The 7,017-nt window shown below is 42.8% G+C and overlaps 1 non-coding gene across 1 annotated transcript; it reads right to left on the reverse strand.

Moving 5' to 3' along the window:
* Nucleotides 1-899: 899 nt before the first annotated feature.
* On the reverse strand, nucleotides 900-971 carry trnae-uuc (transfer RNA glutamic acid (anticodon UUC)). The gene has a single exon. It is a non-coding gene; the product is annotated as a tRNA-Glu (tRNA).
* Nucleotides 972-7,017: the final 6,046 nt, after the last annotated feature.

Below are 7,017 nucleotides of genomic sequence, written 5' to 3' on the forward strand. Positions count from 1 at the left end.
ACATGTAGTAATCGGATCTAGAAAGTTGCCAACCCTATTAAAATATTAGGTTTATAGTATAATATTTGAATTAAACAGACAAAGCATTAATCACAATCATTTGCATGATGATTAAATCTTGAACCAAAAATGTATCAGAGAGCTGTAGTGTTTTTTACAGACACACACCCAATAAAACTTTGCTTGACCATTTCTTGCCCTCTATATCATTCTCTGCAGTTTACTGAGAAAGACCTGACACTGGGTAATGCCATTGTCTATTCGAAGGCCAAAACAACAACAATCTTGGTTATCAAAGACTCACTCCACCCTGACCACAGCCTCTTCTTTTAGAAGCCATGAGAAAACCACCATCGCAGCTTGAGAGCACAAATCTAACCTCTTAAGAGGTGTTATGTTCCACAGGCAGATCGATATCTCAATGCGGTCCACATGAAAGCAATTTTCTTTCCATGAGTGCAAATTGCACTTTTAATGCCTGATATTTCAGCCACTCATTTCTCTCACTACATGACAAAACTCTCGAAACTTTTCTCCAAAAGCACTGAATGTTATTCTAACCATTTATGGCCTTTCTCCATTCATGTACACAAAGTCCAGTATGATTCCAAATGTCATCAAAAGATATATCTGTTTGTAGCTGAACAACTTATACAATGCGATCTTTCTTCTTTGTGTCAAATGAACTTAACAATTGAAACATCCAAAACTGGCTGTGTTTCTTGCCAACATACTGGTGTTTGGACATGTGGGATTACTTGCATGTCGCTTTCAATAACTCAGTTGGTAGAGTAGAAGTTAAAACTGTCATCCTTAGGCTGTCGGCTCAACTCCAACTCACACAAACTTTATGTTTTAATGCAGAATCTGTCGTTTTATATGAGCATAAAAAGAGGTTTTTCCCTGATCGGGAATCGAACCCGGGCCGCGGCGGTGAAAGCGCCGAATCCTAACCACTAGACAACCAGGGACAAAGCTGCTGAGTTTACATGACAAGACCATTTTTCAAAGTCTGCACTCCTACTATTCTGACAATGTTTGGATGCATACTGGACTTGGTATGCATGAGTGGAAAAAGGCCATAAAGCGAGTTATTTATCTTTCTCTTTGTTCTACAAAAAAATGAAGTTTGCAAGAGTCAGGGCTCTTTTTTACCATCTGGGAAAAGAGGGAACGCTGGTGTCACTAACACATGGAAAGAGCTGTTATAGTATTCCCCATTTGTCTCCTTAAAGCTTCTGACATTTTAGCCACTCATTTCTCTCTCTACATGAAAACACTCTAGAAAATGTTCTCCAACAAATACGGAATGTTATTCTAAGTACTCAGAAAATAGTCTTTTCCTCCCCCTTCTGACGCGTGAACTTATAGACGCCCTTGATTGCACGGTGTCTCTGTAATTGACAGGGGAGAGAGCGTATGCCACTCCCTCTCTCCCTAAGAGTACAGCCAATTATGCTCTTCTAGACTCTCGGCCACAAATGGCTGTGACACCATCAGTTTCAAAGTTAAACACAACTCCTATAGTACTAATAAAAGCTTCACACTCACCTCAGCTGGGACATGGCAGACACTGAAGGAAACTCCTCACTTCACTTTCTTCATCTGACCAGTCATTAAGCTCCACTGGTTTCTTCACTGTTTGGAGTTTCAGCACTTCTAACACTTGTAATATTAGAATAGAATCCCTTTATTTACTAAAGGTACACAGAAATGTACACCGGTACACAGAAACTTACTGTATGTAAGAGTGCAATAGTTCAAAGCTGTATTAGTGCAGATAAATACAACTACAGTGCCATTGCAGCTTTTAATGCTGTTTCAGTATCAGGGTCTTCAGGAAGGCTCCACCTGGCAACCCTGAAGGGCCTTGCTATGCTTAAAACTACACACACACACACACACACACACACACACACACACACAAACACTTAACAAGGTGAGTTCTGCTTATTTGTTATTGGAGATTTGTTAAGAAGGCTGATCGCCATTTAAAATTAGATTTCACAAACTGTAATTGTTACACTGGTGAGTTTGAGGTAGAGATGCACTTTCATTAATACTGCTTACACTGTGTTTCTTTACAACACGCATGGACGTGTTGAAGCATCTCATATGCATGGAACACTAATACTCAGAGCATTGGAAGGTTGAAAACAGAAGCTATCTGGCTCACACAATGTTTTAAATGTGCCAAGGGAAATTCCAAGTGTGGCCATCCTTGAGTGGAGTGGAAGATAAATATGTTTTTTTTTGTATTTCAAAGCGGATGTGGATGTTGTTGGAATGGCCGCAGAGTTGCGTCAGCAGTACAGGTAGTCTGTAATCCTTTCCCCCATCCGAGTGAGTTTGCCCTATTGCACGGGGTCGAGTTATGATGTGAATGTTTAATTACACAGGATGGATTGTGGGCGACAGAACCGAACAGCCTTCAGGATTCAAGTAGAGAAAGGTGAAACTTCTCCAGCCTTTGAGTTAATCACAGGACTATTGCATAGCAATTAGAGATAACAGAACAGCTTTCGGGGGGGTTTGGGTGGGTTGCCTTATCCGCCCCTTTAACAGAGTAGTCACAATTCAAATTTCCCTTGTTCCATTGTTTACAAGGCATTATACATGTGGTTTATTTATAGTGCACGGAGTAATATGCAGCAAGTCTGGTCTGTCTGCTTTGGAAGAGAAACATTTGGCCAAAAGAGCAAGACACAGCCAGGAGGATGATTGGTAAGAGCACATCATAATATGCACCTTAAAGCTGTGCTCTACAGATAGGACCTGTTCCATGACTGCATATATAAATTTACTACTGACATTGCCATTTATATCTGGCCATTTACAGTGCACTCTTGCTCAGTGCAGCACTTGAAGCTGATTTTCCATTATGTTCAAGAGATGTTTGACCCGCTCAGGGTGACACACTTTAGTGAGGGCAGCAGTATCCTAGAGGACACTACAGACAGTGACGGAGACATTTCAGAGCGCGAGGTGAGAGGTTGAGTTTTTTGTTACTCTCTCTACGACATACTTTTCATGCCAGCTACTGTTGTGCAGTTCAGCCAAATTTAATTTCCTGCCTTGTATTATGATATATAAATTGCTGAACATCTTATCACTCAGTTTCAAATATCCCCTCAGCTGTTTTAAGCCATTTCGGTTATTCAGAAGTACTGCTAAATGGATGTGGTGGGAAAATGAGAGCACATCAAACACAGACAGCTTTATGCATTGTTTAGTAAAGAGTAAAATTTTATTGAGTTCTGTCCCCTGTATAACAGAGTAAAAGGACTGACGCGCAGTACGGTCCCCCTCCCCTTATACAGAGAACAGAAGAAAGAGAAAAAAAAGAAAAACAACTCCTACAGAGTATCGGCTAATTCATGTTTTGGTTAGCCTGAGCGCTGAAGGCTTCTTCTATGTCTATGGTTAGAACGGTATGTGAGCAGCTGGTGTACCTGACTCACATGCTTATCTGCAGACTGTTATGCTGTGACTATAGAAACATAAAGCAAAGTAAAATAAAGCAAAGTAAATTTCCACAAAATGAAGTAAGGTAAATTCCCACAACATTTCCCCCCTTTATTCTATATCACACATTATCACACATTTATTCAGCAAATAGCACTACGATGTCTTCATGTGGATCACCAGCACCGCCCATCTTGGGGAGCAGAATGTCTTCACTGAGCTGGGGTTGGTCATTGGCATGGCCGCTGAGCGCTGGCATGGTGAACACACTAGAAAGACGTCTGACACGCAATGACAAAAAAGGAGGTAAACACAGAAGAAGAAGAAAAAGAAGAAGAATGAGTAGCAGAATGGGCAACGCTACAGCCGCTACTGGAACTGTAGGCTGCGGAGTGAAGGCAGATCACATAAGATTCATATAATCAGTAATATTAGCGCTGAGATCTGGAATGTAAAAACAGCAGGAAGTGTTAATCATTTTGCACACTCCTCCTTCCTTCATGGTTAGGAGATTTAATACCATTCTATGTTGAAGCACTGCTGCCCTTATCACTTGTTGTTCTATCTTTAAGGCACCTATTGCTGCTAAGGTGTCATTAACTACTTGCAGTAACTGATAAGCTAAGCCATTGATCTTTTGCAGGGCTGCTACTGTGCCACCGCCCAGGAAAAGGGACCAACCAATGGTTTCACCCGGAGTGGTCCATGGGTCCCTCAGAATTCTACCACAATAGTCTGTGCTGGTTATGTCTCTCCTCACCCTGTGCTGCTTGGCATGGGGAAGTGTATACACCTGCGTCCTTGGGCGCACTACAGCTGGATAACAACAACCAGTCCAGTTCTGTGGCAATTCACCATAGGCCACCGAACCACCGACCCACATTACATTCCAATACCCCTGCAGGGTTGTCATGGAGCAATTCCACAGGGAACTGCTATTGGAGTCACTGCAAGTGCCATTGCTGTGCACCTGCACATAATCGATGCATCTGGACCAGACTTCCGGCACCTGCTGCTTCATCTGCTATACAAATATCTCACCCTTACTAGCTGCCACATGCAGCATCATTTTCGGTGGTGCGGGGTTAGTGGGACTGGGACAGTTTGAGGTCTGGTTAATAACCTGGCACATAGAGATTGTCATATTCACTTCTCCTACGTCTGCGTTTTTCAGAGGGATTACAGTCCTTGGAACACTGGTGTGCTGGCACACCAGGTACTCTTGCTCGATATGTTGGGCATGCACAATGGCTGACATACACGCTGTATTTTGTTGGCATTTAGCTGCTAATCATTCTGCTTCAGTGGCGTTGGGACCCTGAAATGGTAACAAGTCTTCTCATAAGTCATGGGATTCTTCATCCATATTAATATTCAGTCTATGTTCTGACTGCGTTAGCTGTGTCTGATTTTCTCTACCGTCTCTTGACGGTTCCGAGTGTCGAAAGGGTAGGCCTTGCCTTTAACACCCTACTCAACACAGTTCTGACCTAGTCTGTTTGGGTGCTGCTGCTTGGAGTTGGGGCTGGTGTCGGAGCCTTCTTACGGTGTGTGTGATGTACCCAGGTTCCTCGTCCTTCTATTTTGACAGCAGCGTGGGTTGTTAACAGGAGGTTCTAGTTGTCTCCACCTGGTGCCTTCAGTGGCGGTAGCCCCTGACTGAATTTCCCATAATGTGGCCTGCGGGGTAGCAGCGGTTTCCTGTATTGCTTGCACAGCGGTTTTAGTTGCAGCTGCCTTTGCTACTCTATCTGCAAAAGTATTCCCCTTGCTGATTTGGTCTTCTGTAGTCCTGTGAGCTGCACACTTAACAACTGCAATTGTCTTTGGCAGCGAAATGGCTTCTAGCAAGATGGTGATGTCTAATATATTTACCCGAGCTTGTCAGGAATTGCCTATGTTTCCATATGGCTCCAAAATCATTAACAGTTTTGTCTGCAGCTAGTTTGCATGCTTCCGTCAGTGCTACTAGTTCAGCAGCCTGCGCTGAATAGGAGGATGGTAATACTTCTGTTTTAAGTATTTCATGATCTGTTACTACCGCGTATGCTTCCCTATTGACCCCTGTGTCGTCCCTGCATGCTGACCCATCCACATAGAGGCATAGGTCTGGGTTACTTATGGCTTCTTCAAAGAGATCAACCCGCGGTATATATACTTCAGCTAAGACTGCTGTGCAGTCTTGTGGATCTCCATCCTCCTCCCTAGGAAGGAGTGTAGCTGGGTTCAGTGTTATACACCTTTTGACAGTTATATTAGGCATATCTAAGAGGGTGGTGTGGTATCTCAGCTACCACTGGGCTGATAAGTGTGACACTCTTTGGTCCTGCAGTATTCGATGTAATGCGTGTGGGACTAAAACAGTAAGAGGGGAGTATGCCACTATGGTTTAGGTAGCGAAATTATGGCTTGTGGTCGGTTTTGAGACAGCTTGTGTGTATTTTCCCCTTTAATGATATGCCCCAAGAACGTCACTTCCTCCTTACAATTCTGTAATTTTGCTCTACTAGGTCAGTTACATGTATATTACATCTGAAATATTTCCATGAGCTTTTATGCAACATACTAAACAAAGGTTAGGAACAGGCTAAGTCAAATCAGGCTAACTCTCAGCAGGTCAAAAGTACTTCAGACTGCAATCTATGATCTAGTATTTTATCCAATTTTACCATCATTGTAACACAGGGAGGCTTGGCAGGATACAAAAGAGGAGCAATGATGCATATAACGATGTTTATTTAGAGACATGGAAGACAACGTAGCACTAAGGCTATCGTGGGATCAAACACTGACAACGTTAACGTTTACACAAAGGACTTATATACGCAAACAATAACAACACAATGAAGGGCAGCCGTGAAACACAAGGGAGCATGGCCACACGGATGAACACACACACACACACACAAGCAAACACACACGGGGAGACGTTTGGGGGGGGGGGGGCGTACCGTGACAAGAATATGTTCACACATGCTCGCTCGCTCGCTCTCTCTCTCTCTCTCTCCCCATCCTTTCAGCCTTTGGGTTTCAATAATACCCCCAGGGCAGACAGAGCCACTATTCAAGCAATGTAATATTCTGTAATATTCTACTCTGGCTCCTCCTACCTCTGCAATGACATCCTCAGCTTTTATTTCAGTGGGTGGCGTGTGATGTCATAATGCAGCCGCATCAATTAAGCGAATATGATGTAGTCAAAGAACAGATTTTTCAAATGAACAATTTCTGTGACCCATTTTTAGACTACAGATCACAGATAACGGGTACACTAAATTTATTATGGGTCAGTGCGGTAGTTACAATTGCAATCCAAGACGCAAGGAACATGTTCCTTCTGAGAAATATGAAAAGGAAAAGCACGGGATATTTGGTAAATATGGGAAAAAGAAAAACGAAAAAACACGAGCCCAGAACCCTTCCAGAATAGAGGATGACTTCTTGGATGAACTGTGTGTGTGTGTGTGTCTGTCTGAGAGAGAGAGATCTACGTAGCAGTGTTCTAAGTATCTATACAACGCTAATAAGACATTTTCTGTTACTTTTTAAACA

This window comes from Electrophorus electricus, unplaced genomic scaffold, assembly GCF_041902795.1.
Source record: "Electrophorus electricus isolate QZ-2024a unplaced genomic scaffold, ASM4190279v1 Scaffold80, whole genome shotgun sequence".
In the NCBI taxonomy this organism is placed as follows: Eukaryota; Metazoa; Chordata; class Actinopteri; order Gymnotiformes; family Gymnotidae; genus Electrophorus; species Electrophorus electricus.